Source organism: Sciurus carolinensis, chromosome 14, assembly GCF_902686445.1.
Source record: "Sciurus carolinensis chromosome 14, mSciCar1.2, whole genome shotgun sequence".
NCBI lineage: Eukaryota > Metazoa > Chordata > Mammalia > Rodentia > Sciuridae > Sciurus > Sciurus carolinensis.
Genome location: NC_062226.1, coordinates 2,707,151 through 2,729,926, shown reverse-complemented (window position 1 = coordinate 2,729,926; position 22,776 = coordinate 2,707,151). Strand labels below are relative to the sequence as shown.

At 62.5% G+C, this 22,776-nt stretch overlaps 1 long non-coding RNA gene across 1 annotated transcript; it reads right to left on the bottom strand.

Annotated features, from left to right (window-relative positions):
• Positions 1–15,522: 15,522 nt before the first annotated feature.
• On the bottom strand, positions 15,523–22,257 carry LOC124964639 (uncharacterized). The gene is made up of 3 exons (XR_007105012.1): positions 22,037–22,257; positions 21,604–21,793; positions 15,523–18,200 (listed from the first exon to the last, which is right to left on the bottom strand). It is a non-coding gene; the product is annotated as an uncharacterized LOC124964639 (long non-coding RNA).
• Between the last annotated feature and the right edge of the window lie 519 nt (positions 22,258–22,776).

Here is a 22,776-nt window from a genome sequence, read left to right as displayed (position 1 = left end):
TGGGGAAGGGGCAGGAGGCCCCAAGCGGGCGCCTGGTGCTACAGCAGTTAAGAAAGCTCAGTCCCACCTGGAAGTGGCTGTGAGAGCGGGCACACCTGCCCCCCCAGGGCCACTGTCCACTTCCTCCCAGCACCAAGATGGAGCCGACTCCTCTGTGGTCCCGCCCCGCCCCAGGAGTCCTGTGATTTCATGGGCTGTGATTATTATCCCTGGATAAACCCTGCAGCCCTGCACCATGAGCTGAGAGCCGATTCCAGAACTGAGGCACTCGACAGAGACGTGAGGAACACGCCCACCGTGCCAGTCAGGCCTTGGCGCTGCTGAAGTGGCCCTGGCCTTACATGGAAAATCCACGTCTGCTGGCCTCCCTTGGGCATCTGGGCCTCATTAGGTTCTGGGCTCTGGGTCTGGGCAGAGTGTAATAAAGTCATAGGCCAGTGGATTTATTCCCACAGCGATGACATGTCTCCCAGCTTTGAGGCACAAAGGCTGGGGCCAGATGCTGGTGTGATCTCCATTGCCCTGAGATGCAGGCCCACCATGTGACACCACAGCCCTGCCCCTGCCCAAGCAGGACCACAGCAAGGCAAGAAGCCCAGGACCTGGGACTGGCTGGGCCTCCATCCAAATCAGATGCAATATAATCAGAAGGCCCTCCTCAGCCGGTGAGCCCAGCATCCTCCACGGTCGAGAGCTTGAGTGGGTTTTCTCTGGGTGCTCTGTGGCAAAGGCAGGCTCAGCCCAAGACAACAGGGGAGGTCAGAGAGCCCAGAGCAGGGCACCCGGGAGCAGCCATTGGCCAGCAAAGGGTAGGAATGGCGGGTGAGCACCCCTCCCCCTCCCTGGGCTGCCCATCCCCCTGCATAGGCTTCTGCGCTGTTCATCCTGGGGTCCCAGTGACAGCCCTGACCGTCACCTGCTTCACAGCGTGCCCTGCACCCCATCAGTTGTCCACATACCCTCCGGAGCTTCCTGAGTCTCTGCTGAGTCGGACTGCTTCTGAGGGAACCCGGCAGAAGCTCGCCGGGCCTGCTGCGGCCCAGTCCCTCTGCAGGGGGTGGCATAGGATCCCAGGCCAGACTCAGGGGCCCATGGTGGTGCAAGCTCCAGTCTCCCTCAGGGGTCTTTCCAAGGCCACCCGGGGCATCAACGTCCACCCAACCTGCAGTTAGTGAAAGAGTGTGGTGCAGAGGGTCTGAAGGCCGGCGAGCACAGCGGTGCGTGCACTTCCGCCAGCGTTCCCGTGGCCAGACCTGGGCCACAAGGGGGCCTTGGGAAGCCAGTCGCTGCTTCCCCACAGGGACTCTACAGGTAGCCGGCCACGTGTCCCCAGGGGCAGTGACGACAGTGGCAATGACACTAATCGGTGGTGAGGTCTCCCCAGGGACAAGCAGCACCCTGGGTTTTGGGTCCCCATTCTCCTGTAAGTTGGCCCTGTGCATTCATCCTGGGGACACGTGACCAAGAGGGCTGTCTGAACCACCTGGCTTCTGTGTGCTCAGTGTCTAAAGATCCTTCTGTGTGGGCCGTTGCGCTGTGTGAGCGCACGGCCTGCATCAATCCATCTCCCTGTGGGTGGACACGGGGGTTGCTGGTCAGGGGTCTCAGGCATCTCAGCTGGGAAACTGTGACATCTCTTGGGATCGGGCGACGTCCCCCAAGGCACTGCCCAGCCACAGTCAGTGCCGGTTCAACACGCATCGCCCACTGCAACCACAGGTCTGGGTCCCCACCTCCCAGAGCCTTGGGACTCCACCCACCGGCTGCTCATTCCTGCCCAGGGGGCACAAGAGTGGGGGCACCAGCTCTATTTGATGGATGGACACTGAGCAACTTTGCTGGATACGATAGCCACCCTCATGGGAGGGGCTTGGAGGGACATTGCTGCCCAGGCCAGCCGCAGGGCCCAGGGCAGCTTGCTCCTCTCTGCATCCTCTCTAGGCCCAGATCAGACCAAGCCGGGCCAGCACAATCTCAGGAGGCCCCTGGGGAGAGAGGCTAAGGTCACAGGGCCTGACTTGCCCTGCTTGGTGTGCAGAAGTTAAGTTTAGGACCCTGCCTCCCCCGCCTCCTGCAGAGAGCACAGAGACCGGGTTGGGCTCCTGTGGGTGGGGCACAGGCCTGGCGCACAGGGGCACCTGCGCCCCACAGGCCTGCAGGAGCAGCGGTCCCAGCCCCATAGGTGAATCACCTGCCCTCAGAGGTCGCGTGACTGTGGTGCTCAGCGCCCCCCCCGAGTGTCTCTGCCCTTGTCCCTGTCTGGCCCTCTGGCGGCAGCTGCTAGGCCCCCACCTCTTGGCTGGTACCTTTGCCATTCCTCTTCCTGCCTCTGGGCCTCAGCTTCCCTCCCACGAGAGAGGGAGGCAGGGTCTCTGGAGCCCCGTGCAGGCCTCAGGGGAAAGAGAGAACCCGTTTCCCCAGGGAGCCCAGGATTAGGCTGAGAGGCTATTTGCCAAGCCTGCTGTTTTATTCTAGACCCATCAGTCTGTCAAAGGGAAGGCCACAGCCCTGCCATGGAGGAGAGGCCTGGAGGTGTCCCTTGAGAGCTACAGAGAGCAAGAAGCATCCAGCACATTAGGGGAACTCCATTCCGAATGGCAGGGCAGGGAGGAGGTAGAGTGGGTGGGGCCTGTGGCACATCAGGGACAAGGTCCCGGGGCTCCACCGGCAGAGTCCACGGGTCATGGAGGTCGATGCTTTGGCCATCCCCACCCCACCCTGAAGGAGCCAGCAGAGGGAACCCCACAGCTGGAGCCTGCAAGCTGGGAGCTACAGCACAGAGGCCACAGGCAGGAGCCCTGGACCTAGAGACAGGGGCCTTTGCCAGGACTCAGTGGGCAAGAAGGTGGAACCAGGGCCACCTGCCATTGTCTGGCTGAGGGCTGCCTGCCAGCACCAACTCCCTCAGGAGCCCGAGGAGCAGAGCCTAGAGACCAGCTTCCTGGGCCACCGAGCAGGATAGAGTGAGGAGGGGAGCTCTGAGCACCAGTGGGAGGGGTGCGAGTCAGAAGCTGCAGAGTTCCAGGCGGCCCTGGTCACCCACCTAGTATTCATGCCCTGGGGTGACCACTTCCTGAGTCTAGGCTGGATCAGCCAACAGACTATGGAGAAGCGTTACCCAAGACCATGACGTCCATCTCCCTGAACACTGCGCCCAGCTGGCTTGGCTGAAGCCAGCAGTCATTCTGGAGAGCCCCAGGGCCACAAACTGAGGCCAGCCAGCCAACAGCCTGCAGGAAACGGAGGCCCTTGATCCTACAACGTGAGCTGAGTTCTGCCAATGAAGAGTTGGGAGCAAATCTTCCCAGCCACCTGGGACTCTGGCAACACGTGCAAACAGCACCTGGTAACTAATACGTGACTCAGTACCTGCAAGTTGAGCTGTGGGAACAGGTGCAGTTGAGTATCCTCTGTTGGGATGCTGGGGACCAGGGCGCTTCAGGTTTGAGTTTCCCAGATGGGGGATGTTGGCATAGACTTACCTGCTGAGTATCCCTAATACAAAAATCCAAAATACTCTGAAATCTGAACTTCTTTGAACCTCCTATTGGTGCTCAGAAAGTTCCCAAACTCAGAGCATTTCAGACTCGGGGTTTTGGGATCAGGGATGCTCAGTCTGACCTGTAAGTGTGATAGTGGCTTCAGAACCAGACAGGGCAGAGGCTGGGAGGATTCCAGGGATGGAGGTAGAGGACTCAAGTGCCTGAGCAGATGGGAGCAGGAGCCTGCTGGCTCTCACTGGCCCAGGGCCGGAGTGGGCGAGAGCGTGGTACTGGAAACTGGAGGAAGGGAGTCCTCACACGTGGGGGAGAGTGACCCAGCTGCGCAGTGCCAAGGCCTCAGGCCCACACGCAGCGCTCTCTGGCTTCTCGCTGAAGGAGGCAGGAGAGACGTTGAAGGCAGGACTGTTCAGCTGAAAGGAACCGGAACTTGATTTTGAAACTCCTCAGCCTATAGGGTGGCAGGCGACCAGGACAGCGCAGCCTGGAGAAGGGCCACCAACATGCCTGACCACACTGTGGCTGGAAAGGCCAGGATAGAGAGTGCATCTACCTCCCAGCCTCAAGGAAGCTGGGGTGCTGTCCCTGGGCCACCTCAGCAGAGCCCAAGCTGGAGAAGATCTTGCACCAGGAAGATCCTCGCACACAGCTTTTCCCGTGGCGTGAGCCCAAGGGAGGTGGAAACACCTCTGAGGAAGGATTTCAGCAAAAGCACAGCCAGCTTGGAAGAAAGGGAGGACACACCGAGAAAGAGCCAGGAGGTCCATTGGCAGGATCAGGCTGACAGGCCACTCAGCTCCCGAGCAACACCCAGGAAAAGGGAAACAACTCGGTACTCAGAGCCCTGAGCCCAGAGAGCAGAGCCAAGGGCCCGGGCAACCATTCCCGCAATGGCCAGCTGCTGGAGGGACTTCCCTGCCCAGGTGGAGTTCACAGCTGCTGTGGACCATGGGCCCCTCCATGGCCCCCAGCGTCCCTAGGTCTGCAACTGCCGTCCATGCCCTTCCCACCAGCATGATGGGCATGTGCAGGGAAGACATGAGTCACTTGACTCTAGATTGACAGGATGGCACCCAGGCGGCCTCCTCCACACCAGGTCTGATTTGGACCGGAGTTGCTGCATTTTGAGTGGGTGCTGTCTTAGAGCTCCCTTGGGACTCTGAGAAGGAACGGGTGTATTTTGCATGCAGGGGCCTGTGCCTCGACAAGCCCCGGAGCCTCTGCCGTCCATGCTCCATGAACTCGTGCCTCAGCGATCCTCCTCTTACACAGAGGCAGGGCCAGTGACTTCCTTCCGCTCTTAGACTACGGCACAGGAAGGCCAGCTTCGTGATTCCCTCACGTAACATGGTTGCGCCCATCCTGCCGGCAGACCTGTGCCGCGCGGGCCCTAATGAGAAAGGCTGCTGCGTTGGACAGACCCCAGGTCAGCCTCCCCCATCAAGAGCAGCTGCCTGCTGGGACCAAAGGCCTCAGTGTGACAGCCCACCAAGGCCAAATCATCCCAGCGCTGTGCAAGCTCGGCAATGGATCCCCAGTCCAGCCTGCAGAGGGGCAACCAGCCCTGGCCACATGGTGACCTGCCAGGCCAGGCCAGGCTCCTTCTCAGACACCACGGAGCACTAGCTGTGCATCACCCTCACGTACTGGGTCTGTGGTGTGTAACCCAACACCAGGCAACTGGCTTATGGGAGGCCTTGGTGCACCTGGAGAGACAGTCCGAGCATCTTAAATAAAACCAGCTCTGCAGTTCAAGAGCCACGCTGAAAAGCGCAAAGTGCTGCTGGTACGAGAGCCCGGGCCCCGGCACCCGTGGCAGGAGCGAGGGCGACTGAGAGCACGCTCAGCCCCGGCCCTGCACTGCACAAACCCACCCGGTGGACAAAGCTGCCCTTTCTGTCCAGGTCCCAGGGCACCAGCGGAGGCTCAAGCTCAGCTCAGGGCTGCAGGTCACCAGCTTGCTGGCCAGTCATGACATTGCTCCTGGCTGTCCCAACGCCAGCCTCAGCTGTGGCCTGGAGAAGCATTCGGGCTCTGGACGCCGCTTGGTCAGCTCTAGCCACCACAGCAAAATAGCACAGAGGGCTTCACCAGCAGGCGTGTGTGGCTCGGGCCCTGGAGGCTGGATGCCCAGGACCAAGAGTCTGGGGTCTGGCGAGGGCCCTGTTCCCACCCCACAGACAACCCCTCACATGTGACTCACATGGAGGGAGCGGGGTGGCAGAAAGACAGGAGAAACAGACCGAGGTGGAGAGAAACAGAGATACAGAGGAAAAGAGAGAGAAACCAAGAGATGAAGAGAGTGACAGAAAGAGAGAGAGATGGGGAGAAAGAGACAGACACAGAGACAGAGACAGCGAGGGCTTGTCTCTGTCAAGGACACGGTCCTACCCCCTTTGATTGCCTCCACTGTGGTGAGCAGTGACTTGGTTCATGCTCTCCGATGGCCTCGTGGCTGTGCTTGCACAGGAAACTACACAGGCACCGAGTCTTGTCAGTCTGGACCGTGAGCCCTGGCGCCAGCTCCCGGGATAGAGAATTCTCAGCCTAGCGAGATGACCCTAAGGATTCGCGGGTGCCGTGTACTTCGCTCGACCACCTTTTGATGATAAGACCTATATAATAGATGTATTAAGCTGGCTCTGGGTCACTGTTCCTCCATCAGAGGACAGTGTCCCACCAGGTCCAGGCTTTCCCTCTCTAGGGGTTTGTCTTGTCTCAATCCCCTACTATCCCTTTCAGTTTCTGAATCAACAGCCATGGCAGGATGGCCGAAGAGCCCCACAGAGGGCCAACCCAGAGTTGGGGCCTCACCACATGAACCTGGGGGGACAGGACTCAGCCCTTAATACCCACCACCATCCACATCCTCCACGGACAGTGCGTGGCCTGGGGTGTCCCTTCTGTCCCTTCTGACACAGGACAGAGAACTCCCCAAAACGTCCCTGGCCACCAGTACGCACCCAAGAGTAATGGGTGTTTTGAAAAAAAGCATTCCATGCTGAAGCGGGTTTCTGGAGACTGGCAGGACCCCTCCAAGGCCTTGCCATGTCTGAGCAGCGTAGCAGGGAAGACACTGGGACACCGCAGGACAGCCCTCCTGCCGGACGGGGTGAGGATGGTGCCTCCCACCCAGATGCCACATGGCCACTAGTCCTGCAGGGAGCAGCCGCTGTCTCTGGTCACGCCACACCAAGGAGAGTCAACATCGGACCCCCGTCCAGCAGAGTAGCCCGGGGAGCCCAGTTCGGTGCCGAGTTGCACTTTCTGAAGCCAGTTCCTGCCTGACTCACGTTTTATTGCTGCCGTGTTGCAGGACTGAGAGGTCACCTCTCCCGTCAACCCCTGAGCCAACCAAAATGAGCAGCTCTTTCCTTCCTCCAGGAGCGCGAAGGTGTCCGAGGTCCAGCAGCTCTGAGCTCCCTGCCCGGCTCATCACCAGTCCACACGGCAAAGCCCAGGAAGGACCTGGAGCTTCACCCAAAGCCCAGGGTGACAGGAGCCCCCACACTGGGAGCTGGGCCTCTAGCTGCCACCTGCTTGTCCCATAAACCCAGCTGCTGGGCTCAGAGCAGCACCCACACACCCAGCCAGATGTGCCCCCGGTCCTGCCTGGAAATAGGGTCAGGTGACATTGTGGCTGATGCCTTATCAGCCATACAGAGGGGACTAGCCCAAAGCAAGGAGGCACCTAGGCAAAGTGGACCAGAGGCCACGAAGGAAGAGCACATGGGATTAGGTCCCCAGAGAGGTGGAGCCAGGGGCCAGGTCATGAAATCATATGGGGCCGGCGTGACTTGGACATACACTCCAAGATGCAGGATTTGTACCCTGGCCAGGAAAGCACAAAGCCCCTTGGAGGGACCGTGGTTAGGACCCATGCCTCCTGCAGGGCCATCTGAAGAGAGGGTTTGTGTCTCTGCGAAGCAGCCCTGCAAAGACTGAGAACCCATCAGGGACCCCAGGTCCCCAAGGGCTGGGCTTGGACACCCCTGCCATAATCTTTCAAAGGATACTACTGCTACTCCCCAGAGCCCCTGGGAGCAGTGCCGGGGCACGAGCTGCCATGGTGGCCCCAGAGGCCTCTCTCAGTGTGGGCTCCGCTGAGGCTGGATTCCCTCCGGCCTCCCCCAGGCGAGGCCTTGAATGAGGCAGGGCAGGCCCTCCCCACCCACCCCTGCGCCTAGCTGGGCAGACATGGGTTCCCTCAGCTCCCAGCTCCCTCCACTCCATGCAGGAGAGACCCAGGCTCGGCCTGGGAGAAGCCAGGAAGCCTGTGACGCTACCTGATGAAACCTAAGCGCTGCCGAGTCGGCCCGCCGGGCGTCTGTGCTCCGCAGACCAATCTCAGGGAGACCGGGCTGCTCCCACCGCAGTGAGCTCAAGAGCGGTTACAGGGCGGATTGCGTCCCGCCAGGCCAGAGGGGAAGAGCCGCCGGCTCCAACCCACTCCAGCGCCGCACCTGCCCCAGATTCCCAGCCCGGCGCACGGCCTGGGACCCAGGTAGGCGCTCTCCCACAGCCCCACTCCCCACGGCCGAGTCAGTCCTGGTGGAGACCACAGCTCCACCTGCCTCCTGAGGTGTGTGCTGGGAGCACAGCCTGCCTCCGGGTGACACAGGGGAAGCCAGCTGTGGGCAGTCGCATGGGAGGTAGGGAAGGCGTCCCAGTCCAGCCCCGCTCTGCCGGGGCCCTGCGGCCTGGTGCCATGCTCTGCACCAGGGGCCGGGGACCTCTAGGGTGTCCGGCTGGGCCCCAGTCCTACAGTCTAGAACCTTCTAGAGCTAACCTCACCGCCCAAGCTCTGGGCAGGTGGGAGGGGTCCCAGCAGCACTTCCAGAGTTTAAGAATTCAGAAGTGCCAGGCTTCATGAATTCTCTCAGCTGCCCATTATCCAGGTGGGGAAACTGAGGCTCAGCAGAGCCACGTGCACAAGGCTAGTCCCTCTTGAGGGTCCAATGCGATGCCAGGATGTGTCCTACCCTCGCCTCTACCGAGTCTGTTTCAGAGCCACCCGGCCCTCACACACCAGCAAGCAGGCACTCGGCAAGCCCCCGTGCCACCCCTCACAGCCCCCGGCTGCCGATGACTCCAGGGGCAACCGTGGACCCCTACCCTCAGAATGAGTGGCCCGGATGGAGGCCCCTGGCTGGACTCCAGGCCTGGCTCCCGTGAGGGGCTCTGGGGTGAGTGCAGTGGGCTTGCAGCTTGCGTGGGCACAGGGGGACAGGTGGGGACAGGTGGGGACAGGGCACAAGGAGGGCTTCCAGACCAGCCCCATCCCTGGGGGGGGGGGGGAACCTGCCCTGGAGCAGCTCCCTGGCCAGGCTCAGCCTCTCCCTGCGGCCCAGACTCCCTGGGAAGCAGCCCAGAAAAGGAGGAGGGAAGGTCATTTCCTGAACGTGTTGGAGGAAAGGAAAGTGCGTGGCCCCTCCTCCGGGGGTTCCAGACACCACACTCGCCCGCCACGGGCTGGGGGCCCTGCAGATGGGCAGCACCCCTCCTCGCCTGGCCCTCACACTCCTTCTCTTCAAGTCCTTCTTGGCTTCTGCCCCTCCGTCCCCCCTGGGGAGACGGCTCCTCGCCCAGCTTCTCTCCGGACAGCAGGGAGGCTGGTCCCGAGGCGCTGACCAGGGCGGGGTGCAGGCCAGTTCTCTCCCACCAGCAGGTGACTGCCCAGCCCTCTGGGGCCTGGAAGGCTCTTCCCGGGCGGCCTTCCCCACACCTCTGCCTGTCTTCCTCCATATGCCAGGGCGCAGGGGAAACGGCTGGGCACAGGACAGAGAGGGCCTCCCTTCGGGGTCCCATGACTAGGGGGCACAGAGGAGCGTGGGGCACTATCCCGAGGGGCCAAAAGATAAGACCAGCCAAGACAGGGGTCTGGGAGGTGCACCAGGCAGAGGCAGCAGCAACTGCCAGCCCCAAGCTGCCATGCCCTGAGGGGGCTCCCAGCGGTGAGGCTGCATGAGGAGGCTCCCCCCAGGGCCGAGCCGGCGGCACCCTCCTCCTGTCCCGGCGGACACACCTGAGGCGCCCACACAGGGACCCCTGTGGCCGGGTGGAGAGCACGTGTGCCATGCCACCAACCATGACACCCTCTCAATAACACACATCGAGCACCAGCTGTGTGCCCCGTGCTGGGATTGGGGCTTCACCAGGCTGGAGGTGCCAGCACAGCGTGCCTGCCCCAGCCACAGCCTCCTACAGAGGTCCTGCTGGGGAGGGGCCCAGGTCACCAAGCTCAGTCTCGAAGCTTTTCCCAGTCAGACTTCGGGTGCATTCCCAGCGCAGGCTAACCTGGGGAGCCCGCTGTGACAGGTGCCCGGCGGGCAGCTCTCAGGAGACGATGGGGCATTTGCCCAGAAACCCCCTCCGTGGTGCCTGCAGATGCCTCGACACACAGCGAGTGCATGGGGCTGCTCCCACCAGGGCAAGGCAGGATGTGGGGACACGGGGCTCTGGAGGGACTCGGGGGCCCAGGGGCTCAGCAAGGCTGGGCAGAGGAGCTGGGTTTGTTCTAAGGACAGTGGGGAGCCCAGGCAGCTGTACTCAGGACACATCATCTCACGTCAAGGAAGAGTCCTCACCTGGCCCATGACTCTCCACCTGCTCAGCTGTCACCCTGGCTTCCTCGGTGACCGCTGGGACAGTTGCGTGAACAGGACTGACTTGGGCACCCAGCCCTCAGGTGGCTCACACCAACACAGAGGCAGGAACTTCACCTCCAGGCCCCCAGTCACCCCGCTCCTGGGCGCCCCATCCAGGAGCTAGCTCACCTCAGAGCTGAGCCTCGTACCTCCCGGGGCACCCAGTGCTCAGCAGGCAGGTGGGCTCCCGAGTGCTTCAAGAGGAAGGCCAGTCAGCCAGGGCCCCGCCTCCCGGAGCCACCTGCCGAAGCCTGTCAAGTCCCAGCAGCCTCAGCAGGACAGGTGCCGCAGGACGCGCTTCCCGGAGCAGGTACAGGAAAGCCCCCAGGGCTGAGAAAAGGAGGGTCGAGAGGACCCTGCCCAGCCTGCCCAACTGTGTAGGCCAGGCCCCTCGCTCCTGCCCAATCCAGTGGCTGCTCCAGGCAGGACGGTGGTGAGGCAGCCCCGGGCCGGCGCAGGTGAGGGAGCCCAGGTGGTAGGGCAGCTCCAACATGTGATCCTGCAACCAGGGCCCCGGGAGGCTCCCGGCCTGCAGGATCCCCTGAGAACACCATCACTTGATTCCAGACTAATTGGCATTAAATTGGACATTCAAGTCAAGAGATTGACTTCCAAATATCATTAAGCAAAACACTGGCCACGGCCGAGGAGACCGCCAGAGCCAGTGGGAGGCCTGTCCCCTGAAACGAGAGAGTGAGAAGCTCGGGAGGTGGGGGAGCCGGTCACTGAGCCCCGCTGCCTGGGCCCGTGGAACTGCTCCTGTGCGGCCCCCTCCGGGCTGCGGAGCTGTTTCCTTCCCAGCCGGGGTAGGTGAGCTCTCTCGCTCAGCACCACTCGAGAGGAGCGTGAGTCCAGAGTCCAGGCCCGAGTCTCGCTGTTCTGTGCCACTGGGGACCAGTCTCAGGGGCAGGAGAGAGAGGACACCCACCTCCCCAGCCAAAGGGAAAATGAACTGGGGCCACAGGGAAGCACTGACGCCCAGGCCCGTGCGTACACAGAAGGTGTGGATCAACCTTGAACCTGAGCCTACAAGGAGCCCGCCTGGGAGGGCCACCCTTTGCCCCCTCATCAGGGAAACCCAGGTCCTCAGCCTCTGCCTGAGAGTGGAGGGCGCTGCAGGGTGGGCCAGGTCCCTGGGGTCGGACCCCGGCTGGGTCTCCCTGGCAGGGCCGTGGCTCCCTTAGCCACAGGGAGGTGACCTCCCACCACTGTTCATATCCCTATCCCAGCCGTGACAGGCACTGAATGGAGCCTCTTCAGAAGCACCAGGGAGCCATCCGGGAGCTGGAACTCAGGGAGGCGCTGAGGGACCTGCCTCAGGCACACAGGTCCGCAGGACCAGGACCAGGCTGGACTGTGCCTCTGCTCTCGGTGGGGGCTGAGCCTCCCAACAGCTCCACCCCTAAGAGCACAAAGTGGCCTGAGGAAGGGGCTCTTGTCCAGTCCAGGGGCCCACCCACTACTGGGGCTCATACCCAGCCTGGCCTGCACACCTCAGGGACAGCCGGCTGGGGACACCACAGAGCCCCTGCCACCAGGCTGAGGCCCGGCACACACATATCTAGGGCCACAAGAGGGTAGGCTTGGGGCAGCCACAGAAGCAGGGGGAGGCTGAGATCCACAGCCGGTGCACCGCGGTCCCACAGGGTCCCCCTCAGGAGGGCCTTGATCAGGAGGACCGTCCTGTGCCCAGGGGATGCTGCTTGGTCTGATGCTCTGTGCTGCCCTCTAGAAACTCTCCATGATTTTCGTTTGGATGAGAGGCCCCTCGTCTTCCTAGTGTGCAGAGCTCTACACATTCTGAAGGGTTCAGCTCCTGCGCTGGGCGGGGGTAGCCTGCCCTTCCCCCGGCCCTGTGCCTTGGCTTCAGCTCTGAAATGAGGCTGGGGCACAGTTCCCAGGTGGTCTGGGGCAGGGGAAAGAAACAGGGGCAGAGCTGCAAAGTCCTGGGCAGATGGTGGGCTGGGGAGAAGGGCCAGGCCAGGATGGACCCCAGTACCCCAGGGGCTCTTGCCCTTTTGCACAGGACAGCCCTCCCTCCCCCAGAGATCCAGGCCTCCTGTAGAGGCTGCTGCATGCTTTCCGGGGTGTTTTAAGCCTCTTTTGGCAAAGCTGCAGCTCCTCCATGGCCAGAGTCACCCTGACACAAGACCAGCCTGACCCAGCCCCTGGCTTCCTGGCCCATGGGTGGGAGGGGCCGGAGGCGCACCCCCTCAGGCCTCTCCCAGCCCCGCCCGCTCCCAGATGCCATGCAACCTGCCCTCTTCCGTTGGCCTCCGAGCCTCTGCGCCTCTGCAGCGATCCACAGCATCAATGGCACCATTTGGACGCTGAGGTGACACTGGGGGGCTGCCCTCAGGTCAACCAGCCTAGACCCTTCATGGTGCAAGGGAGAAACCGAGGACCAGAGCAGGAGGAGTGGGCCAGTGTCTCAGCAAGTAGCCAGCTGGGGACAGTCTGGCCTTCCACAGGCATGGGCCCCCAGGTGGCCAGTCTCCCCAGAGCTCTCTCTGGTGCATCTAAACTGACCCGAGAGTGGAGACAGAGACCCAGGGAGCAATGCTGCCTCCGTGTCACAGACCAGAGACAGGCCTAGAGAGGCGAGCAGACCTGCCGTGGCCACTTACAGTGCCAGGAGCGAGGTTCCATGGGGCAGGGCTGCGGCTGGTCAGGCCTGGCCCCAAGGACACACACAGCCTGAGCATGGACAGGCCCTCAGGTGGGCACAGAGGTCCCAGCCACAGCCTGCCGGGCACTGGGGCCTGAGGCAAATGTGGACAGTCCGGCCTCAAATTCCCCTGGGGACCTTGGCCAAGTCACTTTATCCCCGTCATGGTTTGGATTTAAATGTCCCCCAAAGGCCCACGTGATGAAGGCCTGGTCCCCAGCGGGTGGCAGTATTGGAGGTGGCGGAGCCTTTAGGAGGTGGGGCCCAGGGGAAGGGAGTTAGTCACTAGGGGTGCACGTGCAGGGGAGTAGGGCCCTTCCCCTCCCTCTGCTTCCTGGCTGCCACAAGTGGAGCAGTTTCCTTTGCTACGCGCTCCCCACTGTAACGCTCTGCCCCACCACAGGCCCAAAGCTTTAGGACCAAGTAACCATGCGCCTAAAGAAACCTTTCCTCCTTTTAAGTTATTATCTCAGGGGTCTTGTCACAGCAGCAGAAAGCAGACCAGCACAGCCGCTCAACCTTACCATCCTCTCTATAAGCGAGACTAGTGTGACCATGACTGATACTCTACCACTATTGCTGATCCCAGGCCCTATTCATGGCAGGGGCAGTAAAAACCAGTAGCACATTCTAGAAAGGAGAGAGTGCCTGTGAAAGTCTTGGGGGCATGAGTAGGAGTTCCCAGTCTGACCAGCTAAGACGAGGACCCAGGCACCCTCGTGCACAGTGGGGACTCACCCTGGCAGGACCGGGCACACCTCCCCCTGCCACCTCAGTTGCCTTGGCGTGCAGGGGAAGCGGCTGTCAGGGAGGAAACCTTTTCCTCTACCTCTGAGGTGAGCTGACTGGGGTCCTATAAATTAAACTGGCAAGAAAATGATTAGCAAGAGGACATTTCTTTCGAGTAGACATGTTGTAGGACTTCACAGAAAAATGTGACTCTAATGGGCAACTGGATTTTGGAGCTCACACGCCATCTTAGGGCTGCTGAACGGGGGAGGGGAGGGAGAGAAGGGTGCTGGCAGGTGGACAGATTGCTCTGGGGAAGGGCATCTGGCCCCTAAGAGAGTGGATGTGCCCGTGTGTGCCTGGGGTGGCGGGGACGTCCCCTTTCCCATGGGAACAGCTAGGGCCATGCTTCCAGACTCTGGTTTTAGGCGGGTCTCAGAAGCTCACTGCCCTCTGCTGAGAATGGCCTGCAGCCCACTCTGTGGGCTCTGCAGCCCCCACTGGATCTCTGTCCTGCAGGTCGGCCAGCTTCCCTGCTCATGGCTGAGGGAAGGGGCTCAGAGAAGCTCAGGCTTGGTCGGGGTCCCTGCAAGGCCCTGAGGAGGACTCCCTGCCCCATGCCTGGGACATGTGCCTGTCACAGTGTGACTCCGGGCTGCAGGCTGGGGCCCTCTCCCTCTCTTCCTTCCCCTCTCACAGGTCACACGGGGACTCTGGGGCCCTGTCCCTGCATGCCAGTGGGTATGCTGGGGTGAAGGGGACCTTAGGAAGAGGACAAGGGGAGGTAGAATCTCAGAGGGTTAGGGGTCCTCAGGGCTCCATTCCACTTCCAACCTCCCCCAGCTCAGCCCCTGCAGGGGCCCAGGCCACTCATGCCTCAGGGTGCCTAGTGCCAGGTGACTGTCTGTCCCAGCTTTGGGCCTTGTGGGGCCATGAGAGCCAAGGCCAGTGGGCCTGGAACTGAGGAGGGACGCAGGTCCACAGTGGACATGGGCCGAGTCACTGCACAGACACAAGGGGGACCAGCCTAGGGAGCCACCTGTGGAAACGGGCACAGGCTCACCACCATGGGCCTCCAGGGGAGACAGAGGTCCCAGCTTTCTGGCTCTCCCAAGAGGCCCGTGCACCTCCCCCTGCCCAGGAGCCCACGTGCTCCTCCACGAAGCCACCTGTAGGTGTGAGGTCCTCGCTGGTGATAGTCACAGCTGGGAACACAGTGTCTCATCCCCATGTGCCCCACTCTGGTGTCCCCTGCAAGGACGGATCTCCCACACAACAGGAGCTCTGCCCGCAGTGGGGTCTCCGTGGGCAGAGGCTGCCAGCCCAGAAGGAACTGGCCACCCAGATCCCAAATTGGCAGCAACAAGACTCAGGGATGGCACAGGCCACGGTGGGCAATGGGCCTCGTTTACATTCAGGAGGCTGCTTGGGCTGTCATCCGCACCCAGGGCAACCCCCTGCCCTGCTGCCCACGGTGCATTTCCTGCCTGGACATACCTCCCCTCAGACACCCGCTGGACCCCTCTGCAGGGTCACGCTGGGAGCGGGGAGGAAGGTGGCAGGGACAGCTCAGTGGGGAAGAGGACAGGCCACTTGCCCCCAGGCCCCACTCAGAGCTTCCCCTGGGGGCTTTCAGCAGAGTGGCAGGGGGAGGGTCATCTGCAGAGCGAGGTGGCCAGGGGTGGGGGTTCTGGGACACTGCTGCTGCCGTTGCCCCTGAAGGTCCTGTGGCAATGATGGTGGCCTCAAGGGAAGTGGCCACAGGACAGACCGGAATGGGAGGCAGCCCACCAGGAGCCGAAGCCCCCACGGCGACCCCCAGGCACAGGTCCTTCCAAATGGCCTTGAGCGGAGCCCTCTTTCCTCCTTTAAAGGTTTTTATCCATTTTTTTAATTAAGAGACTCCCGGACTGCCCGGGACAGGCTGCCCACGACCTGCACTGATGCCCAGCCTTCCGGAGCACGGCAGTGCAGGGCACCGACGGACGCCCGGCGGCCCCAGGACCACAGCCGCCTGTCCACGCACCAGGGCCGAGTTCCCGCCACTCCTCAGCCCCTGCGGGCCAGCCTGTCTGGCTGCTGAGCTGTTTTAAAGGTCTGTTTTCCTCTGTCCAACAAAACGGATGCCTCGCTCGGCTGCCATCTGTCCTCAGGCAGGAAAATGCAACAGGAGCTTCCCCCTGTCCTGGTGGAGCAGGCCTGGACACAGAGCAGAGGCAGAAGGGGCAGGGGACCTGAAGCCAGCTGGGGATGCGCCCCGCCTGCCCTCCTGTGCCTGACCCTACCCCAATCTGGGCGCTGGCTTGCTCCAAAACCCCAAGAGGCCCGGCGCCCAGCCCATGGCCACCGCCTGTCCTTCTCCAGCTTCCCCACTGTGGCACCCACTCCCCACTGCAGCTCCCCTTGGTCCCTTCCAGGCTGTGCTGTCCCTGCTCTCCCAAGGAGGTGGCCCGGGCACAGACGTGCCCCAGGCTATTGGTGTGGCCATAGGACCCCTTGTCACCCACATTCTGCTCCTGGCTGGATGCTGTGCCGAAATCTTCGTGCAGCTTCCCGGGCCACAGAGGGACTTCCATGATTATGCTTAGGTCACAGATGAGGACACAGGCCACATTTCTGGGCTGAAATGCTCGTCATTCTCTCCATCCCCTCCTCTTAAGCCACATGTCCCATGAAATCCTTGCAGGACCCAATAAGCTCTGCAGCCCTGGGTGGAGACACAGCAGGAGGCATGGCACCCACCTCACTGCAAACTCGCCCCCAGCCCCTCCTGCACAGGGGCACCAGGGTCCTGTCGAGGACATCAGAGAAAGTGGGCCACAGGTCAGTGCCACAAGGGTTATGATGGAGAAGTGGCTGGTCCCACTGCTGGGACCTGGCTCAGCCCAGGGGCACAATCTGAAGGCCAGGTGACCAGGACGACCCTGGGAGTTGGTGGGGTGGCTACCAGGGCTGGCTTCTCTGCCTTGGCATGGTGGTTCTGCCTTGTCCTGCTGGAGACCTTGTGCTGTGGACACCAGCCGCCATGTTGTGAGGACACTGGGGCAGCCCCCTGGAGTGCAGTGGAGGGGCTCCCCCGGCCTCAGACACTGTCCCGTGTTCTCCTTGTTTAACCACTTGGCCCCCAGCCCACACGTGGCAGGCCCCCGCCCTCCTGGGGTGGGCTTAGGGGCAGCAGCTTGGAGTAAAAGGGAGTCTCAAGGTCCTCCAAGACACTCCTGGGGACCCTCTGCAGGGAACAAGGATGACATGTCTCGTCCACAGCCCACCAGGGACATAGGAGCAGCTGGGTCCAGAGACAGCTCCAACCCCGGGAGGAAGAGGAGGCAGCACCAACCCCGGGGCCAAGGCCTTCCTCAAGGCTGGGCCCTCGCCCAGGGCTCAGAGCCACTGCCCGGCCCCTGGCAGCAGGGAGGGGTGGAAGAAGAGGCGGCTGTCACATAAGGCCTGCTGCCTGCAGACAGCCGCTGTCCAGGACCCTCCGACTAGCTCTCAGCTGCAGGACGTGGCTTCTCAGGGAGGGGCCATTCCTGCCAGTCAAGGTTCCAGAGCCTTCCCTCCCTGCCGTGGCACAAGTCTGACAGCCTCCATCTCACCCGTCGCCCCTGTTGCAGCTTCTCAGGGGACAGTCTGAGGCGGAGCCATTTGCTTGGTAGCAGAGCTTCTGGAAGGAGGCAGATGATCCAGTCCACTCCTAGCTAATAACTCTTGCTAGGAGAAGAGTGCCCAGCCAGACCCGGGTGGTTCTCACACCCTCCTGCTTGGAGGCTCCAAGCCCTGTCAGGCTCCTACGGATGCTAAAATCCCAAAGGCACAGGTCCTTTGCCACAGCGGTTCCACTTCTGAAACTCTGTTTGGTAGAAATACTTGGAAAAGGTCGTGTGAAGGCCCACGGGGGTCCGAGGTGGTAAGATTCCCACTGGGAAGAGTCGCATGCACAGTGATTGTACACGATTAGGGGTCCCAGGGCCCCAGGACAGAAAGAATGGGCAGCTCCATATGCAATGCCCGGGAAAGTGCCCAGGCTTGGCTGCGAAGGGGAGGGAGCTATGAAAGATGGTGTCCAAGTGTCAGTGTGGAGGGGCGAGCACCAAGTGGCAGAAAGACCCCTGAGCTCACCCTGGAAGGTCCCTTCTGGTGCACATGCACGTGTCTGTGCTCCCTTCTCCCTGCCTGAGAAGCAGCGTGTCTGGGCAGAACTAGGGCTTTGCGACCTTCAGTTAACATCTTCCCCTGCTAGGCCTCAGTGTCCCTTTGGCCACCCAGCAGGTCTCTCAGAGATGGGACCCCAGGAGGCCCTAGTGCACCCCACTGAACACAGGCTGCAGGGTGTGGAAGCTCCTGACGTGGAGGCCAGGCAGGTGCAGAGGGAGAGTACATGGGCATCCAGCCCACCTGTGCCCAGGGGTCAGGGTCAGGCCCAGAGTTCAGCATGCCCCACCATCTGGACCATGCATGACAGCAATAGCAGGAGAGGTGAGCAACAGGCCTCCCACACAGCCAGAGACTGCAGAGCAATGGCCCGTGCCCGGCCAGGCCCACGGCAGCAGCGGATCTTCAGAGAACAAGAGGACATCGTCACACAGAAACCAAGACTCGAGACTGTCCACAAACACTTGCAGGACACAGAGGTCAGAGGAATGTGGTGGGGTTCACCTAAGGAGAAAGAAACCCAGGCAGGCAAGAGCTGCTCAGGAGGCTTCCTGGAGAGGGGCCCCCGGGAGGTCACAGGCCTCCTGGAGAAGCCCAGGGCTATGTGGCAAAGGCCCTGGACAGCGAGCAGTTCCCCAGAGCCGGGTCTCACCTGCAACCAGGCCCAGCCTGCAGGTCCCCTTCCAGGTCAGAGACCCGGAGTCCCTCCCCAAGCTGCAGGGGAAGTACTAGGAGATGAGGTCCCCAGCTCGGCTCTCCAGCTGACCCTGAGCTACGGGTCACCATGACAGACCCCCTCCCACAGCACTGCACACCCCCAGTGCACATCCTGGGCTCCAGAGGCTGCAAAGGCACTTCCCTGGGGAGGGGTCAGGGCTCCAGGGAGGGCTTCAGTCCGGCCCTGCAGAGAACTGGCAGGGGACATGGGCGGGCAGGTGCCTCCTGTGTGACTGGGGTCTGAGGCCAAGGCTCCTGGGGGGTCTTCAGGGAGGCCGCTCCCAAGCCCAGCAACAGTGAGCCCCACACCCTGCACTCCCCAGGAGGAGCCCACCCACCTCTGGGTCACTGGCTATCCCTTGTCCTTGCTGGCTGACTTGAGCAGTGACTCCCCCTCCCAACCCAGAGCCCCCACCCCAGCAGCAGCACCTCTAAAACCTGGAGTCTGACCCCTCCTGGGGCTACAGCCCCACCCAGGCCAAGGGAAAGTCTAGGCCCAAGAACTGCACAGCCCTGCCAGGCCCGCAGGGGGTGGGAGGCGCCCGTCGTCCTGGTACGCAGTCGCCAGCAGCTACTTTCCACGGAAAAAATGCCTCCAGGCCCCCCAGGCCGGAAGCCCAGCCATGACTCAAGCCTCTGCTGCCACCTACGGCTTCCCAGCCAGTCGCCCGAGTCTTGCCCCCACCCTGCCCTGGCTCCAGGCAGGGCCCCAAGGTCAGCCCCTGTGACCCCACAGCAGACCACGACCTCCGCCTCTCACCCTGGGGACAGCTGGAGCCCACCCACCCGCCCAGCACAGGCCTTGTGACAAGGGCAAACTCAGCTTCCCATCCTATAAGACACAGTCAGGGTGACCGCAGGGTGGCTTCCAATGGTCCCTGAAGTTCCCAGGCAGCTCACTCAGGGGAGATCCAGCCAGGGGCATCGGCCCTGAGTCCCATGGGACTGAGACCCAAGAGCAGGGCCTTGGTGCCAAGGCTGGGCCCCCGTGGATTTGAGCCCAGCCCCTGGGCAGGCCCGGAGAGGCCTTGCTCACCTGCCCAGTCACTGGCTTCTCTGTTAGATTTGCCCCACGACCCATTTCCAACGTGTTGACACGTGGCAGAGAGCCCCACCTCCAGCTGTGGGAGGGCCCTGGGGCGACCCCAGGGGAGGCTGTGGCCCCTTCCCTGAGGGCTGGGCTCTGCCGGGTGGGGGTCAGCACCCTCTTCTGTACCCTGAGGACCATGGCAGCGGCTGCTCTTCCAGAGTGGGCAGGCCCAGGGCTCAGAATCTTCCCCAGGCAGGAGGGACCAAGGGATGTTGCCATCCTCAACCTTCCTGCGCACAGTGACCATGGGGACACAGAGAGGGTCACGGACACCTGGCCCACCCGGGCGAGTGCGGCCGTGGCATGCTAGAAGCAGGGAGCCCCGCGGGCCTGCCGGGAAGCCACGCCTGGCCTGGCTCCCTCGCCACCGAAGGCATGGGGAAGGGCAGGGCCTGCCCAGGGAAGGTCGGACTTCCTCCCCAGAGCCCACAGTCAGGACGGTGGACGGAGCTGAGCATCTTGGGAGCTGGCAGCCTCCCGTCCCACGGAGGGTGTGGGGAAGGAGCAGCCCAGCAAGCCCCCCGCGAAAGACCCCATGCTGCCAGCCTCTGCCTCTCCCCTGCAGGGAAAGACCCCTGAGGTCCACACGAGGGCCAGGAGCCTCTGGGGACGGACTCCACGTTGTGTGTCACCAACCACCTTCATATTTTCCCACTGACGTCAGCGCGTGGTCTGAAGGGCTGCGAAACCTCACGGGCATAATTGCAGTTGTCTCTGCAAAGTGAAGTCAGATGGCCGCTCCCGCCGGCCCGCCCCCACGCCTCTCCCTGTTGTGTTCCTTGGACCCCGTCCAGATGTTCCCTGCAGCAACAACCCTCCAAAACTTCACAAAAAGAGAGCGAGCCGCGCTTCCTGCCTGCTGGGTGAAGTGGCGACGTGGCGGGGCGGGGGCGGCCACGTCCACAGGCCGGGCGGGGGAGTGGCCACGTTGCAGCCAGGAGCATCTGGCTCATTGGGTCCAAGTCTCGGACACCAAGAGGACACAGCCGAGGGGCCACGGGCATTGGGACTGTCCCAGATGCTGAGGCCCCGGCCAAGCTGTGGTCCAAGGGAGGCTGTGGCCGACAACGGGCAGGGCAGTGTGGTTGAGAGCAGGCTCCGGGCTCAGACTGCCCTGGATGGGAGCGGTTACGGGACCTTCCACTCCAGTCTCTGACCAGTCTCTGACCATCAGGACCCAGGGCCCGGGCCAGTGCACCGGGAGGCTGGTGTGACCCTGCCACACATTCTCAAGGAACAGGGAGGGTGGCCTCCACTGGCTCATGGGGAAGGAGTTTGAGCACCCTGGGGGCACAGAGGGACGTGCGCCCTGGGCAGGGGAAATGAAGACCTGGGGGCTCCACCCAGTGCTGTGGGCCACAACCACCTTGGGGGGCCACCCTCGGGGCCCTGGTCTGGGCCCAGACGCCTGAACACCGCCGAAGCTGGGCAGTGGCAGTCTCCCCCGAGCCACAGGAGAGAGCCCAGGGCTGTCCTGGGAACCCGCTTGCCCCGTCCAGTCAGCAGAGTCTTCCTGTCCAGGGTCCTCCTGGGCAGCGCCCTTCCACCTCTGCACTGCCTGCCTCCACGCCCAGAGGATTCAGAAAATGGGGGCCAGGAGGGGTGCTCTCTCCACCTGCGCCACCCCCGGGTCCCAGGAGACGTCCCGATGGGCCGAGCAGAGGAAGGTAGGGAAGGCTGGTGGAGGGTGTGAGAGCAGGGTCTCTGGAACCCGGTGGGGACCGGAAGGGACCGGAGACCAGCCCCTGCGGTCACCTCCCACCAGCTGCCCTCAGGACCGTCCACAGGAGCACTGACCCTGTAGTACAAGGGTCCCCAGACCACCCTTGGGCCCAGGCTGCACAAGAGGACACGTGGCAGGACAGTCGTACTCTGGTCAGGGCTTCCCACAGTGAAAGGACACACCCTAAGCCCGCGGAGGGGACGGAGCAGGGTCAGGTCCAGAGAGAGGCACAAGCTCCCGCCCACCCTCCCCGGAGCCGAGCGGACGTTCTCGGTGTTCCCGGAACGTGTGTGTAAGGAACCAGGAAGTCCACTGGAGCTCAGGCACTGGGGCTTACAGGGGCGGACAGTCAACACACCTGACCGCTGCACACTGACCTCAGTCCACACCTGAAACCGGGGCCTGGCGCGGGCTGTGGCCATGGGTGGGCCTCCTTCTGGTCAGCACGGGAGCTCCTCTCCGTGAGGCGTGGCTCAGACTTGACAGAAGTGGGACATGCTTTTAGACTGCTGGGCCCGCCAGACCCTCCAGGGACCCCCAAGAAGAACAAGATGGGACCAGCCAGTCCTGGAAGGGGCACGAGCGTCACACAAGCACCACAAAGGGGAGGACGGAGCTTGTGACATAGGGCGAAGCCCTGAGGAGGGCCAAGTGTGGGAAGGGGAGACCTGGCTGCCCCACGCCCACCACCAGAGCACAGGACATACAGCAGATTCCAGAACAATGCCTCTCCACCAAAGGGAGGCCGGGGCCTGGGGAGCAGAGGGACAGGCCTCTGGCCACACACACCTGTCAGGCTCAGCCACTCACCGTGGCCATGTCCCCAGAGGTGAGCTGATGCAGGTTTCACCTTTCGATTCTAGGACTTTTGGAAGATCCGTGTCTCAGAGCTTCTATGAGAACAGCAGCTGTCCAGACCGGCCTTGGGATAGGGATGGAGGGAGCGCTGAGCAGCCCCGCAAGGCAGCTCTCACCCGGCCCCCACTCCTGGGGAGGGTTCGCGTCAGGCTGCAGCAAGTGCCTGCACTTAGACCCAGGGAAACTGGCCATCGAGCCTGGTAAGAGACCAGTTTCAGGAATCCCACTGCCCTCCTCCCCAACACCGGGGAGAAGTTTCCAGAAGCTGCATGGAAAGCAGCTTGGGGACCTTGGTAAGCCTCGAAAAAGAGTGGTGGGACCAGGTGACTCAGCCCAGTGGCCCAGCCACGTAGCCCAACATCAGAGCCCCTCTGTGGGCCCCCCAGATCCTGGGCACCAGAAGGGATGACCAGGGTTGTCCTAACTGGCTTCCTAGGGAAGTGGGTCCCTAACTTCTCCAGCAACACCACCCACAGGAGAAGCCAGGTCTGCGTGGGGATCTGCCAGGCTCGGGGAGCTCCTCACACTATGCCCCGGCCACCCACAGAGCTGGACTCACGGTCCCCAGGAGGTGGCAGTCAGTAGCTGGGCTCCAGGACCTCAGTGCTGCGACAGCAAGATCACCAGTGTGGCCCAAAGGGCAGGCATAGGTGACAGACACTGGCGGCTCCTTGGGAGTACCCGTTGGGAAG